Source organism: Neomonachus schauinslandi, chromosome 4, assembly GCF_002201575.2.
Source record: "Neomonachus schauinslandi chromosome 4, ASM220157v2, whole genome shotgun sequence".
Lineage (NCBI taxonomy): Eukaryota > Metazoa > Chordata > Mammalia > Carnivora > Phocidae > Neomonachus > Neomonachus schauinslandi.
In genome coordinates this window covers 115,171,964-115,189,158 of record NC_058406.1, presented here as the reverse complement: position 1 = coordinate 115,189,158, position 17,195 = coordinate 115,171,964, and the positions used below count along the sequence as shown (strand labels likewise).

Here is a 17,195-nt window from a genome sequence, read left to right as displayed (position 1 = left end):
GGAAAGGAAGAGATACAACTGACGTTATTAAATATATGGAAAACCTAAAAAAATCATGTAAAAAACTACAAAAATAATAGAATTCAATGAACATAGAAAAATATTAGTCTTTATGCATACATATAATTTTCTAACAACAAAATGGAAGCAGAGGCCTCATTTACAGTAGTAAAAGTAATAGTAATAATAACAGAATACCTAGGCATAACTTAACAGGACATGTCTAATACCTATATGAGGAAAATTCTAAAAGAATCCTGAAATACACAAAAATAGACTTGAGCAAATGAAATGATACATACCTTGTGTGAGATAGGAAAGCTAAATGTTATAAATACGTCAATTCTTTCCAAATTAATTTAAAAATGTAATGCATTCACTACAAAAATATCCTTATATTTTCTAAAGCAGGATAAGTTGATTATAATAAGCAATAAAAGCCAAAAAAAGAAATCTTGAAAAGAAGAGAATGAGAGGTGATCAGGAAGTAAGTCATATGTCTAGAAATTACTCCATAGCATGAAAGATACAATCTAATACTAAAACATATTACATTAAAGCATGTGATAATTCTCAATGGGGAAAACCTGAGAGCTTTTCCCCTAAGGTCAGGAACACGGCAGGGATGTCCACTATCACCACTGTTGTTCAACATAGTACTAGAAGTCCTACCCTCACAATCAGACGATAAAAAGAAAATAAAAGCGTCCGAATCAGCAAAGCAGTCAAACTTTCACTCTTCACGGATGACATGATACTCTATGTTGAAAACCTAGACTCCACCCCAAAATTGCTAGAACTCATACAGCAATTCAGCAACGTGGCAGGATATAAAATCTATGCACAGAAATCAGTTGCATTTCTATACACTAACAATGAGACAGAAGAAAGAGAAATTAAGGAGTCAATCCCATTTACAATTGCACCAAAAACCATAAGATACCTAGGAATAAACCAAACCAAAGAGGCAAAGGATTTGTGCTCAGAAAACTATAGAACACCCAGGAAAGAAATTGAGGAAGACACAAAGAAATGGAAAAATATTCCATGTTCATGGATTGGAAGAACAAATATTGTTAAAATGTCTATACTACCCAAAGCAATCTACATATTTAATGTAATCTCTATCAAAATACTACCAGCATTTTTCACAGAGCTAGAACAAACAATCCTAAAACTTGTATGGAACCACAAAAGACCCTGAATAGCCAAAGCAATCTTGAAAAAGAAAACCAAAGCTGAAGGCATCACAATTCTGGACTTGAAGTTCTATTACAAAGCTGTAGTGATCAAGAAAGTATCGTGCTGTCACAAAAACAGACACATAGATCAATGGAACAGAATAGAAAACCCAGAAATGGACCCACAACTCTATGGTCAACTAATCTTCAACAAAGCAGGAAAGACTATCAATGGAAAAAGGACAGTCTCATCAACAAATAGTTTTGGGAAAACTGGACAGCAACATGTAAAGGAATGGAACTGGACCACTTTTTTACACCATACACAAAAATAAACTAAAAATGGATTAAAGACCTAAATGTGAGACAGGAAACCATCAAAATCCTAGAAAAGAACACAGGCAGTAACCTCTTGGACATCAGCCATAGCAACTTCTTCCTAGATATGTCTCCAGAGGCAAGGGAAACAAAAGCAAAAATGAACTTTTGGGACTTCATCAAGATAAGAAACTTCTGCACAGCAAAGGAAACAGTGAACAAAACTAAAAGGCAAACTATGGAATGGGGAAGATATTTGCAAATGACATATCTGATAAAGGGTTAGTATCCAAAATCTATAAAGAACTTATCAAACTCAACACCCCAAAAATAAATAATATGGTTAAGAAATGGTCAGAAGACATAAAGAGACAATTTTCCAAAGAAGACATCCAGATGGCTAACGGATGCATGAAAAAATGTTCAATATCACTCATCATCAGGGAAATACAAATCAAAACCACAATGAGATACCACCTCACACCACTCAGAATGGCTAAAATTAACAAGTTAGGAAACGACAGATGTTGGCGAGGATGCTGAGAAAGGGGAACCCTCTTACACTGTTGATAGGAATGCAAACTGGTGCAGCCACTCTGGAAAACAGTATGGAGGTTCCTCAACAAGTTAAAAATAGAACTACCCTACAACCTAGCAATTGCACTACTAGGTATTTACCCAAAGGATACAAAAACACAGATTTAAAGGGGTACATGCACCCGATGTTTATAAGCAACACTGTCAACAATAGCCAAACTATGGAAAGAGCCCAAATGCCCACCAATAGATGAATGGATAAAGAAGATGTGGTATATATGTACAATGGAATATTACTCAGCCATCAAGAAGAATGAAATCTTGCCATTTGCAATGACATGGATGGAATGTCATTATATGTACATAGAGTGTATTATGCTAAGCAAAATACGTCAGTTAGAGAAAGACAAATACCATATGATTTCACTCATATGTGGAATTTAAAAAGAAAACAGATGAACACAGGGGGAGAAAAAGAGAGGCAAACCCTAAAACAGACTATTAACTCTGGAGAAAAAACTGAGGGTTCTGGACAGGAGGTGGGATTAAATAGATGATGGGTATTAAGGAGTGCGCTTGTTGTGATGAGCCCTGGGTGTTATATGTGATAAATCACTAAATTCTACCCCCAAAACGATTGCACTGTATTTTAACTAAATGGAATTTAAATAAAAACTTGAAAGAAACAAACAAAAGATACTTGAATAAAAATATGAAACAATGTATGTACTGTGTGGGTTTTTTTTTTTGTTGTTGTTCTTGTTAGATTATTTGTAAAGCACTGGAAACAATCCTAATACGCATCCTCAGAGAACTGGGTGAAGACAATATGGTATATCCACGTGATAGAGCGTTATCGAATAGTCACAGAATGAAATATTATTCCTCAAAGGAATGAGGAAGACTGTGCTATGGAGTAATCTCCAATATGCACCCCTAAATGAAAAGGCAAGTCGCACCGCAATGTGGGTAGTATGTTTCTTTATATCTAAGAAATGGAGTACGTTCAGGCTTGTGTTTCCTTTAAAAAGTGATTCTTTTTTTCTTTTTAAGATTTTATTTATTTTTTTGACAGAGAGAGACACAGCGAGAGAGGGAACACAAGCAGGGGGAGTGGGAGAGGGAGAAGCAGGCTCCCCGCTGAGCAGGGAGTCCGATGTGGGGCTCGATCCCAGGATCTGGGATCATGACCTGAACCGAAGGCAGATGCTTAACGACTGAGCCACCCAGGCGCCCCTAAAAAGCAATTCTTAAAAGCTAATAAAAATTGTTCCTTGTTTGGAGGGATAGAACAGAGTGATTGAATCAGAGGTAGAATTAGGCTGCTTACACTGCCCCTCGTTTTGTGTTTTTTACTTTGGAACAGTGTAAATGGAAATAGAAAATGAAATCAAAATGGGGGGAGAATCCCTAAAAATTGAAAACAAAAATAAACAAATGACCCTAACTGTATATCCAATTGGTGGTTTAATGACACAGGGAAAAATAATATAATCTGACTTTCAAACACAGTATTGGACAAATACAGTCCTAGTGGGAAATATTCTAAGAACAACAACAAATAAAAATCTGCAAAGAAATCAGAAACTGTGTTCATTATTCCCAGTGTTAGTAGTAATAAAGCACCCAGGCTCACTCTTTCTGCCCAGGATTAAGGTGTTGGCTTTTATTTTGCCCTGTAGCCATCTCTTCTTCAGTATCCTTGGCTAGAGCTGGGTTATAGGGCCACACTCTAGCTTTAAGGAAGCTGGAGGCAATAAAGAGCAACATTATCACAATTATTTGGATGAATCATGAACCATTCCTTGGGGCTAGGCATTTATCGGTTCTCTCCCACAAAAAGTAGCGTCTGTTAGCAAGGAAGAAAGAGAGAGTGTACTGGAGAGAAGTAATTTAAAGCACTGGCCACAGAGGGTAAGGGGAAGGGGAAGACCTCAGATGAATGCTTTCTGGGGGGGCACCGGAAGGGGAAAACACACTTGTAGAGCATTCATGGGGCAAGTTAACCAAATGACAGATTTGACTTCTAATCCCTACTACTCTTATGAGTTGGATTATGTTTCTCTCTCTGAAGCATTCTCTGAAGATTCTTGAGTGTCCTCTGTGTGTGCGTGTGTGCATGTGCATGTGTGTGTGCATGTGTGCGTGTGTGTGTGCATGTGCATGTGTGTGTGTGCGTGTGTGTGTGTGTGTGTGTGTGGGCAACTGACAAGAGAGGTCTAGTATCTTGCCTAAGAGCGTACAGCCAGTATGTGGATGAACCTGGATTCCCACTCACACAGCGGCAACAGAATTAGGCTCTTAAGAACTCCTCTAGAGACTGGTTTTACTGAATCCAAGATAAGGGCCATAATACCTGGGATTCATTTTGCAACAGCCGCTAACATCTAACACGCAAGCACTGTGCTAAGTGCTTTATACGGATGACCTCTCTTAATCCTAGAGAAAACTCAACTATTACCTTGTGGTTCCAGATGGGAACACTGAGATTCCCATAGCCTGAGTAATTTGTCCAAGTTCTTAGCTCTTCTAAGTTGCAGATCTGGAATGTGTGCCTAATTCTCTCTGCCTCCAGTGTCTCTCCTCTTGCCTGCCTTGGGAAACTGTCTCTTCCTGGAAAAAAGTTTTTTTATTTCTGAGACATCCTTTTCAGCTCTTAGATTTACACTGTGTGATTGTGGGGGTTTTGGGGTCTCATTAAGTAGACAAAGAATTTAATAAAAATATTTTAGAATATAAATTTCCTTCAGTGGATAATATGCAAGTTAGAGGACACTTTCTGAAAGAAATATGAATGAATATTGAGGCTAAAGAATTCTGAATCCCACTCTCTGGGTTCAGACCCAGTTTTCAGTGACATGGCTACACGCACCAAGAAGGTCCGAATCGTTGGTGAATATGGGACCAGTTATGGTGCCTCCCTCAGGAAAATGGTGAAGAAGATTGAAATAAGCCGGCACGCTAAGTACACTTGCTCCTTCTGTGGCAAAACCAAGATGAAAAGACGAGCTGTGGAGATCTGGCATCATGGTTCCGGCATGAAAACAGTAGCTGGTGGAGTGTGGACCTACACCACCACTTCGGCTGTCAGTGAAATCTGCCATCAGAACACTGAAGGAGTTGAAAGACCAGTAGAAGCTCCGCCATTTGAAACACTGCTAGCCTATAATACATGGGTTAATTTATATAACAACAACAAAAAAGAATTCTGAATCCCAGAATTGGTGGTCTAGATCACAATGTCCTTAAGCAAAAGTCAAGAAGTTGTATTTCAAGTGAAAAACCTACTGTTGGCACAGAGGTGAAGGCACACCCTATCTCCAGGATGGGCCAAGATGAAGGCCAAGAAGTCTACAGAGCATGTTAGGATCTGAGAGTCCCAAGTTAAGACCATAGAACTTTCCAAGGCCAGCTCTTGTAGTAGCCAAAAAGATACATAGGAGTAGCTTCCCCCACAGATAACGCGAAGGCTTCTGCATGAAGCAACTTTGGTCACCTAAACTGAGTCACATGCTGTCAGACAATGTGTTCTGTTTAAACCACACTGTCTGGACTTAAACCAACTTTGCTTTCTGCATCAGTGACTCTAAAGAAATACAGTTGACTCTTAAACAAAACAAGTTGGAACTCTGTGGGTCCACTTATGCCCAGATTTTTTACGGTAGAGTATTGTAAATGTATTTTCTCTCCCTTATGATTTTCTTTTTTTTTTTCCCTTATGATTTTCTTAATAACATTTTCTTTAGCTTACTTTAAGAATACAGTACATAATATATAAAATATGTGTTAATCTATTGTTTATGTTATTGGTAAGGCTTCTGGTCAGCAGTAGGCTAAGTTTTTGGGGAGTCGCAAGGTACACTCAGGTTTTTGACTATGCAGGGGTTGGTGCCTCTGACCTCCTCATTGTCCAAGGGTCACCTGTAATTCTCTGGCTTCAGGAACTTCTGATCTCTGGGCTCCCTTTCATTAGTGTCATCCTCTGAGGACTGTCCTTCCCACATAAAGCCAGACAGCTACTAATGTTACCAGAAGCCAATGTACCAGAACAAATATGGCATCAAGACTATGTCCTTATATTGGGAATAAATACATTTTAAAAATAGGTAAAGCCTCCTGAAATTTTTAAAAGTTTATTTATGAGAAATCCATAAATAACCCAATAAGTATGTGAAAATTAATAAAGGGAGGGACGCCTGGGTGGCTCAGTCGTTAAGTGTCTGCCTTCAGCTCAGGTCACAATCCCAGGGTCCTGGGATCGAGCCCCACATTGGGCTCCCTGCTCCCCCGGAAGCCTGTTTCTCCCTCTCTCACTCCCCCTGCTTGATTTCTTTCTCTTGCTGTGTCTCTCTCTGTCAAATAAATAAATAAATTCTTAAAAAAAAAAAAGAAAATTAATAAAGGGAAACCTCACTAAGCTAGAGTCTGGAGGCTGGCAGGGGGAGCCCTACCACTCAATGTCAATTACAGGAAGAATTGTCAATTACAGACTCCAACAGAAGAATCCTCTACAGAAGAGATGTACATTGCATCCTTTACAAGAAAGGGACTATCCCTGCAACTCAGTCAATAGGGAATAGTCTTCACCCTGAACCCTCACTTTTCTCCAGTTGACTTTTATTCAAAACAACCCCTCCCAACTTCCTCCTTCTTCTCCATACCACTAACATTTTTTTTCCTTCGTTTGTTGGACTTGCCTGTGGTTTTGTTGTAACTTCCATGTTCTGAATTGCAATTCCCTGCTAGTCCTGAATAAACCCATTTTGCTGGTAAAATAACTGGTTGTTTTATTTTTAAGGTTAAAAAGTAAAAAGATGGTGTTTTACTTTAGGCATTAGTATCCTCTCACCATTTTTCTTTTGTGTTTATTAATCTTATGATTAGTACTGGACCGTCCAGAAGAAAAAGATAAAGGCCCTGAACATTTTGCATTATTTAAAAATTCAAAATATTTTTACTTTTCCCTGATGACCTGGACCTGTCATGCTCACCTGGCCTTTTTCGTGCTTTGCCACTGCATCTCACAGCTGTGGGATATCATGTTTCTTTCATGGAGTTCTGGCTTTATAGATTAAGATTTAGTATGCCTCTCAAAATATCTTCCAATATTGAGGTGAAGGAAATATTTAGATTCATCAAAGTGTTACAGAGAGTGAGATGGAAAAGGAAAGAAGCCTTGGTTCTTTTCGCTGCCATAGTAAAGAATTATGGGAAGGGGAAATGAAAGCGAGACAGAGGAAAGTTTTATTAAAGTACACTCTAATGGGGCGCCTTCGGCTCAGGTCATGATCCCAGAGTCCTGGGATTGAACCCCACCTCAGGCCCCCTGCTCAGTGGGGAGTCTGATTCTCCCTCCCCCTCTGCCCCTGCTCATGCGTGCTCTCTCTCACTCTCTTTCAAATAAATAAAATGTTTAAAAAATAAATAAATAAAAATAAAGTACACTCCAAAGGAGGAACAGCCAGTCGAGAAAGAGAAAAATACGGGAAACTTTGGGGTGTGGGCTTATTTTTTCTTTTGGGTGGGCCCTAAGGTCCCAACATTTGAGTGACATGCCTGGATTGTATAATAATTAGCCAACTCTGCATGTCTTTTCCTAAAATGTATTTAAAATACCTGCATGGGGTAGGAAATCGCAACATTATTTCTATTCTAGGGACATAGGTTACATAGTAAGAACAAGCACACAACAAACTTAACTCTTCCTCTGGGGAGATGTTGTTAACCACAAACTGAAGGCTAGATTGGTGGAATGGGGTGGTCCCACTGCAGTCCTGGATGGGAGCTCTCCAGCAGGACATCTCAGGACAGCAGGACATCCATCCTCCTGTCGCTCATGCCTAGCTTCCTACCTAACAAAAGTAGTTATGTTTAAAAACTGCAAAACCACTTGCACAAAGTCATCACTGACTTCGGTAAAGATGACAATTAGATCCTGCCCACCTCAGTGATAACCATGTCAAATCAGCTTGCTGGGCAGCACAGATCCCCCCCAACCTCCCCCCCCCACTATCCAAAAGCCGAGCATTCCTACAAAACCTTTCATAAGCCGAAACAGCCATGAAGAGAAGAAGGAATTGCTATTAATGTATATGGAAAATTCTTGTGAGCCCTCCCAGACTCAAAAACTTAACCTCTCTTAGGCTTTACTGATACCTTATATCGCTTCTCGCCTTTTCTTGTAAAAGTAAAAGTCCTCTTCAGATTTCCTTGTTTAGCAGAAACAGGTACAAATGGAGTAGGTCTGTGGTAAAAGTCAAGTGGCCTCACGTGAACCTTTGAAAGGTGGGGGATACCCTGCATCACCGTAATACACAGTGAAACTCAAGCCATTAGCTGAACCCACAACCTTGAGACAAACTCTTGCCTTCTTGCCCATTTCAATCTCCCATTCTTTCTCTCCCTCAGTTTTGCTTTTCGTTCTTTTCTCCATATAGTGTATATAAATGTAATGCGTGTAAATCTATGTGTTTGAAACACATCCCTGCTGTTTACTTGGTATGTGCACAAACAAGAAGATGCACGTCCAAGGAAGCACTTCTAGGAGTTAGGTTAACTTTTTTTTTTCTTTTAAGATTTTATTTATTTATTTGAGAGGGAGAGAGACAGAGATAGCCTGCACACAAGTAGGGGAGGAGCAGAGAGAGAAGGATAAGCAGACTCCCCGCTGAGCAGGGAGCCCGGATGCGGGACATGTAGATCATGACCTGAGCTGAAGGCAGACGCTTAGCCGACTGAGCCGCCCAAGTGCCCCTAGGTTAACTTTTCTACCCCTGGACCTTTCAGGCTGGCCTCAGACCCAGACACCTACAGGGAGAAGAGGGAGGCTCAGGTGGTCTTCATTCTCTGCCCACTCTCTTGAGGCTCAGGGAGGAAAAGCGGTGGCATACAGAAACGTTTATACGGTGGTGTCGTAATCTGGCACTGCTGCCCTCGGGATGGTGGAAGTCCAATTCTGGCTTTTTCTCTCCAGGGGTACTTTTGGGGGTTCTCTGAAGCCTTCTATCACCAATCCCCTGCTAGGTACCTTCAAGCTCAATTTTGTGGGGATTCCTTGGGGTGGGTGGCATGCTCTGCAGTCTGCCTTGGAAGCTTCATCTGCCAGAGGCGTATGTCACCATCCCCTTGGTGTGGCCAGCAGGCAGTCCTCGTGGACAGCATCGCCTCAAGAGAGCCCCAGCCTGGCTACTTGCTGGACAGCTACTTTGTCTAGGACAGAAAACCCAGCTCTTTGTCTTGGCTGGTTCCAAGCCCAAGCCACTCCATGCAGGAAAACCTCTTATCTTTAGACTTTTCTACCCCTGTGCCCTCACAGTCAAGGGCACACGGATGTTTGCTCCAAACAGTTCCACCCAAACCCCTCTCATTCTGTCTGCGGCAGAGGTGGGGCATCGTCAAGGTAAGAACTGCATTCAGCAACTAGCATTAAATGGATCCTCACTCAGCTTTCCTTTCTGATCATGCTCCTGGTCTATGTGGTGGTAGAAGGGAGGGATTGGCCCTGTTCCTCGGGGGTCCTGACAACAGTTCTGGGGAGATGAGCTGGCAAGCACCTCTCTTGAGAATATATCATTTCCTCATTGTTCTTAGCTTTTGAATCTCAGTGAAAACTGCAAGACAATGAGAAAACTTACGTCTAGCTTCCTGTTGCATAGGGTTGATGTAATTGGGAACCACCCCTCCCTCTCTTTTTCCCTCCAGGCACAAGGCATCATGTAATCAATCAACCACCATACTGGCCAGGTCTATGCCAGGCAGGAAGTTATAAAGAAAAACTAGAATACAAGCCTTTGAGAACTAATCATCCCAATAAATAAAACAAAGGGTGTCCATTTAAAACACAGCACATTGAGTGAGAGCAGACCTGTGTCCCCTGGCACAGCCAGTTAGGCTGGTCAGACCAGGGATGGGGGAGATGCCTCTGAGGGCCCAGCCTTTGGAGGGGTGTGGAGGGAGGTGATGCCCTCCATGGTCATTGAGTTTTCCTTGACAACCCCAGAACTGTGGCCCGGAGGCCAGAGGCAAGAGTCATGGGAAGGGAGAGGGCACAAGGAGGGGAAGCAGGGGGTAGCCTGTACCTGCAGGATAACCTGGAGAGTGCAGATACAGGATGCCTCCCTGTCTCAGCCACTCCAGGGGCCCACAGGCCACAGAGTTCCTCATCCTCAGGCTAACGGCCTTCCTCAGCCAGAGAGAGCCTAGGAGAGCCAATGTGTGCCCAGCAACTGAGGAAAGCGAGCAAAGCATGGACTTTGCAGTGTACTAGAAGTGCAAGTCAAGAATGAGAATTTGAGGGAAATGATCCTTTGGTTGCTGGGCTGTGTTTCTTCAAGCACAAGAGACTAGACTACATTGGTAGAGCATGAGGAATATTATGCAGAAACAATGAGGAAGGCCGTGCAGTGCTAAGCTGAACAAGAAAGGGTAGGAGCGCAGAAGAAATTCAGAGACTGAACTGCTGGGAGGACACTGGGAAGGGAGGAGGGACAACTGCATGGGGCTTAGAGGTTGGTGGAGATCTGGCAATGCCCAGAAGGGCAGGAGGATGCACCGAAGAAGAGGAAACAGCTTCCAAGACAGAAACATCAGTCCTTATAAAGCACACACAATCATTCAGGGAAAGCAAAGGAGTTTGCATCTTTGTTCCCTCTGTAGTCTCAGCCTCAGGAGCCCTGTCCTGGTTATCGAAGCTTTGGCTGAAGTCTGCCCCAAGTGCTCTAGTTAGGATGCAAGCAGAGCACCCTTCTAGATTCTTCAGCATGCATTTGTATCCTCCTTCTATTTGGCTGGAGCCTTGCTGTGATTGATGTAGACATGTGACTTCACTTTCAAATGTTGCCCTAGTTTTTCTTATCCAGGTCAATGTTTGAAGGACCTTAGGTCACAAGTCCAGCCAGACAGGGAACTTTATTCACCCTCATGATTTACATTCATGTGTTGCGTGCCCCTTGGAGAGAAATACCAGTTTGCCCCCTCCCCAGTCATCTGAGTTCTAGTTTGACTAGCCAAAGGGCTAGCTTTTCTCCTTCGATTATTCTGTGTTTACTTCTACCTGCACAAGTCAGTGGGGAGAATGAGCTTGCAGATCATGCTAGACAAGAGTAGATTTCTTATCCTCTTAAGACATTACATCAAGACAATTTTGTTGGAACATGCAGTTATAGTATGATCAGATGTCAGCTCCCCTCCCCCTGCCCTATTTTGTCTCCAAAGAGGTACATTACTATCACATACAGGATCTATTTCTTGACTTGATTTGTTTGTCCTTCCTTCTCTCCTTCTAAAAAATCAGTGTTTTGGGGTATACTTTATATACAATAGCATTTGCCAACTTTAAGTATTTGTCGATTTGCTGAACTTTGACAACATATAGAGTCAGGGAACCACCCCTACAGTAATAATATAGAATATTTCTGTCACCCCAGATGTTCCCTCAGGTCTTCTTGCTGTCGACCCCCTTCTCCTAGCCCTGCCCCTGACACACTTGGTCCCTTTCTATATGAAGAGGGATGTGAGCAGCCTAAAAAGAGCATGGTCACATAAATATCCCCTGAGGCTTCTTGTTCTTAATCTACAGAAATTGCATTTTGCTGGTCGTTTCCTAATTGGCATCCCGAAGAATCAGGAATCATTAAAATCTGTCCATCTTTTGCCACTTATTAGCAGCTGGACTCATTGTGTGTGTTGACTTGCTCCACGAATATCATAGATAAATTTGGTCCATGTTTCCAAAGAGATGACACTGTAATTGACATCTGTCTGGGGCTGACAGAGAGCTGGCTGAGCTTAAAGACAAAGAAATGTACATTGAAATTAAATGTAGTAAACTCTCCCTCCTACAGCTCTTCCTATTATCTTTTGGTTAGATTTTAGTAAGATTTTGTGTCTGAGAGATTGTTATCCTTATTCTATTGCCCTATGGGAATAGGAAGAGATAAGAAGTAATGAACAAAGCTAATCGAGGAATACCAGAAGGGATAATGGTGGTGTAAATGGGGTGGGGTGAACAAAATGCATTATAAACCACTTGTTGGGCATGCATCAAGTATTCCAAGGGCTGGGATACCAAACTAGAATGAGCTGTGGGTCTTGTCCACCAGGAGCTCTCAGTTCAGTAGGGGAGGCAGCCAGGTAACCAGGCAGTGATGAGATGGTGGGATCAGGCAATGACAGATAATGCCCGTTGGCTACTGGAGCACACATTCTTCCATCAGGGAAGCCTCATGGAAACTGTGGTATCCAGGCTTCAAAATCATGAAGAGTATAAAACCTGAGAACTTGTTTCTCGGGGTTGTTCATGGTGATAAGCAATTCATAAAGTAGAAACTGGAGACTATTTAAAATTAAGTGGTATCATGCAGAAGCATGCAAGAAGCGAGAAAAATTAAAAATGCAATCTGAATCAGATTATATGCAAATCTAAGGTGATTCAATTGAATTTGAAAAGAGAAAAAGGGAGGGAGGGGTGGGGAGGGAAAGAGAGAGAGAAAAAGAGAGACAGAGAAAGACAGGGAGAGAGAAAGTAAATGCCACGCCACGGAGCGGTCACTGTGGCAGGGTCTGAAGACGAGGGCTCTGCATTTGAGGGGCTAATACTCTTGCTGCCTTCTGAAGAAAGGATATGTCGCCCATATGTGGGCATTGTGTGGAACTCGTGCTGAATAGGAAGTGGAAAACCAGGGTTCTGATTTGGCTTAGCTCTGGGGGAACTCAGCTTACTCGCCTACAAAATCAAGAGATGGAGCAAAATGATCTCACTAGTGTTTTAACCTCTAGACTTTTCTGATTCGATGTTCACCCGGCAAGTGTTTGTAACTTGGTAATGAGGCATAAGGATGTTAAGATGTTACTTGAGGCACCAATAGATGGGCACTGATGACTATATCTGCCCATGGCCCTCTGCAAAGGAAAGCAACATCAGGCTATTCTTCAAGTGGTTATGCTTTTGCCATGTGTGCGGATGTCCAATGAAAGTAACCCTATTTATCCTGGCTGGAATGACTGGACCAGAGCCACAGGCACCCAGGAAGATGTATGTGAGAAGTAACCACATGACAAGTAACTTGGCGTGAAATACTGCCGGTATGAGTGACTTAATCGGAGCTTTTCTTGCTGGTGTAAACAGGATGCATGGAAGAAACATGGGTCACTGGAACTGCTTTTGCATTCTACAGGACTCTGAGTCAATCTTGAAGCACCTCATAATCTGAAGAGTATTATAGTCGTAGAAGCACTGAGACACAGAATGAATCTAAGTTGCTGAGAATGTTCCAGGGGTTCTCCATTACTGCAGCTAGTCTTACAGAAACCCTTCTCATCTAGAGCAATCTGGGTGTGTGTCATCTCTGTTAACTATGGAAGTCCCAAGGGTAGGCAGAAAGCTCTAAGTGAGGCTCCTGGGTGAAGACAGATGAGTAAGAGATTTCATTCTGCTAAAAGAAGAGGTGCTTCTGGAAGACACTTTGTAGCATAATGCAGTATTAGTTAGAGGAAGCTGCAGAAAAATAAATTTTCTATTTGCTTTGGGACTAAGGTGAAGAAATAAATCGGCAAAATTGGCTTTATGGCTAAATTGATAATGTGGGAATATTGTCTGAGATTTCACCCTACCTGCAGCTAACCAGTTAGCCTACCAGTTTCGTGGATGCTGTTGGCAGAAGACACGAGACTCCTGGCTCAGAGACAAGACAATTGTGGTATTCAGAGTCAGCAATGGCCCCTGTTTCTCAGGCCTCACTTCCCACAGAGTGACACTAAGAGGGTCCTGAGGAGGAGAACTTTGAGCTTAGGGACTTTAAACTTTTATAATTGGCAGTAAGCCTGTCTGCCATTATCTTTATTTTAATGTGTGGGAAACAAACTTGTCCTTTTCTCTGGAGGAAGACACCATGTCTGTCTTTCAAGGCTGTTTGCTGTACAAACAGCCTTGAAAGGATAGCATTCTTGAAAGGGGAGTCAGTGCCTCTGCTGGAAAGACAAAGAGAAACAGAGACTCACAGACAACTGTCTCTAAACAGTGACTCACTAATAGAATCACGAAATCAATTTAGGGGATTTAAACACACAGAAGAATATTTCATGTAGTAGGGTAAGCATTGTTTAGGGAAATTTTTCTTTAAAAACATTTTTTTTCACCTTTTTTTCATTGACAGTAAGTTTGAGACACATTGGCTAAGATATTATTAAATATACTGAGTTCTTACATTCTGGGAGACATGACTTGGCTTGCACTTTACCCAGAACTGTGTAATAGCAATATGTATTATGTTGGGGTTCTTCTGTAATATAAATCATAAACACAATGCCATAAACTACATATTCTAATCGTGATTGATAAACACACTCAATTGCTATTTTTGGAGACTAGGAAATTTTAGATACTATATTGTGGGCTTTTTTTTTAACTAAATGGAGTTTTAAGAAGATAAATTTTACCTCCAGTTGCAGGTAGATAGCGGGCAAAATGTGTAGTATGAGTTTGGACCACTCAGGGAATAAAATATAGTATGGGAAAATTTACATTACTAACTGAATTGATGATTGCCAAGCACTGGATTTAATAAGGAGCACACACAAAAATTAACAAATGTTTGACATCTTAACAGCTCCAAAGCAAATATTTATTTCATCTGACTCGTATGCCTATGAAATGAAAGTTCTGGACAGACAAAATTAATGTTCTTTAATGTATTTGTTAAATTCAAGATTTTTAAAAACACTTCACACAATAGACAAAATTTCATTAAAACTAGTTTTTAGGGGCACCTGGGTGGCTCAGTCGTTGAGTGTCTGCCTTCGGCTCAGGTCATGATCCCAGAGTCCTGGGATCGAGCCCCGCATCGGGCTCCCTGCTCTGCGGGAAGCCTGCTTCTCCCTCTCCCACTCCCCCTGCTTGTGTTCCCTCTCTCGCTGTGTCTCTCTCTGTCAAATAAATAAATAAAATCTTTAAAAAAAACCTAGTTTTTAAAAGTCCACTTTCATAAATACCTACTGAATTCATTCATATATGCAAAAGGTCAAGAGGCTAGAAAGATATGTAAAATACCTACCTGACTTCATGTGGATCATATGGATTAGAGTGATTACAATTTCAAAGGGTAGAAATTATATGTAATTTTCTATTTTATATACCTACCATGTTGCCTCTATTTAAAATAAATATTTGCTGTTATTATTGCTAAGATCAGAGCCACAGTAGAAGGTTACAGTGCTAACACATTATTTTATATTAATTGAAAAATTTACCCATTTAAATTGAGTATTTCTAAATCTTTGGGAAAATCAATTTTAAGAATGGATATAGATCATGTTTTAGAAACAGGCATATGAAATCTTTTTTTTTAAGATTTTATTTTATTTATTTGAGAGAGAGAGTGAGAGAGAGATCACAAGAGGGAGAAGCAGAGTCCCTGCCAAGGAGGGAGCCCGATGTGGGACTTGATCCCGTGTTCCAGGATCATGCCCTAAGCCGAAGGCAGTCCTTAACCAACTGAGCCACGCAGGTGCCCAGGAATTGGAAATCTTAACATATGAAAGCCATTGTCCCAAGAATTGTATGATCAGCTAAAGAGAGAACTTCAATGGCAGAACCAAGCACCATATCACTGGGTCTATTACAAAACAGAATTATTGTTTTTATAGGCTCAAATCATTTAAAGTAAGAATATACAAATAATATTCTTCTTGGAATATTTTAAACATGAGGAAATGCCATCAGTTCATTGTTTTTTCTTGCTTTCTCAGAAAAGTATTAAAACCACTTTTCCCTAGGGTTCAACTAGCCTGAACACTTAATTAATTTCATTGTCCCCCTTAAATGCTCTTTCAAAAGAAAAATCATACAAGAAAACTAGCTGGCAGAGATTTCACACACACACACGCACACGCACACGCACACACATACACGGTTTCTCCAAGATTAACTCTGGGGTCAGGAGTCATTCAGACAAATCAAAATATCCTCATCATTTAAGATCTTAATAATGTTCTACAAATGGGTATTATTTATTTCACACATAATGGAGAGCATAAAGAAAGGTGGTATTTGTAGGAAGGTAGCAACATCCGGACTTTAAGGGGAGGTCCTTTGTCTGATATAATCAAGATAAGAGTGGGTTGTAGATGTAAATATCTAAATATATAATCATTTGTCTATCTTTTAATATAAGGCAAAGGGTTTTCTTTGAGTATATTCATTAGTTGCACTTTCAAACACATGAGTAATGCATTATCTAAGATGACCAGTTTGGTTGCCTTAAAGTCAAGCAATCTGATTTCAGCATTTGTTTGAGCTTTTATGATCCTTTTTCTTCACAATTGGATACAATTTTTGCTCCAACACTTAATTTGATAGTAATTTTTGTTTTCAACGACTCACCCGTATCAAGTCATTCAAAGGTTTCAGCTTTATATTTATATTCATATTCAACTGTTTTACATAACATTTAACTTATATGTATTTATAATAATAACCACAATGGCAAAATGAGGTTTAAATAAACAAAACTAACTCTTAAGAAGTATTTAAAGTTCTAGTAGTGGTAGTGAAAGGGGACAGTGCTCCAAAAGGTGGTGGCATTTACTAGGTGTAAACACACAGATGGCGGCAAGCAGGGAGTCTGCCAAGCCAGTGAAGTGGAAAGTAGTTAAAGAAGTTTCTACTGTGTGTCAATTCTTGCTGCTATTAGTATTTATACAGAATATAGGTGGTCCTCATCTTCTTCAACACCTAGAAAAAAGGTTATTTTTGAAAGTCGTTTGCCTCAGTTCACAAACCTATTAGTTTACATTTACTTTCATATAATTTTCATTGGTATGTAGCATTCTTTTTGTTGTTGTTGTTTTGGAGAGAGAGAAAGAGAGTGAGCAGGAGGGGCAGAGGGAGAGAGAATCTCAAGCAGACTTCAAGCAGACTCTGTACTGAGCGGGGAGTCCGACACGAGGCTGGGCTTGATCTCATGAGCCTGAGATCATGACCTGAGCAGAAACCAAAAGTCAGATGCTTAACCAACTGCACCACCCAGGCCCCCCAGTATGTATGCATTCTTTAGAGCCTCTGACAACTTGTTACTGAAAAAGCAAGTTTCTTGCAATCAAATTCCTGTGAAGGTTCTAAGACAACATCACTGTCCTACATGTAATTAATTACATTTTCTCTTC

The 17,195-nt window shown here is 40.9% G+C and overlaps 1 pseudogene; it reads left to right on the top strand.

Moving 5' to 3' along the window:
• The first annotated feature begins 4,894 nt into the window (after positions 1 to 4,894).
• On the top strand, positions 4,895 to 5,171 carry LOC110579045 (annotated as a pseudogene).
• Positions 5,172 to 17,195: the final 12,024 nt, after the last annotated feature.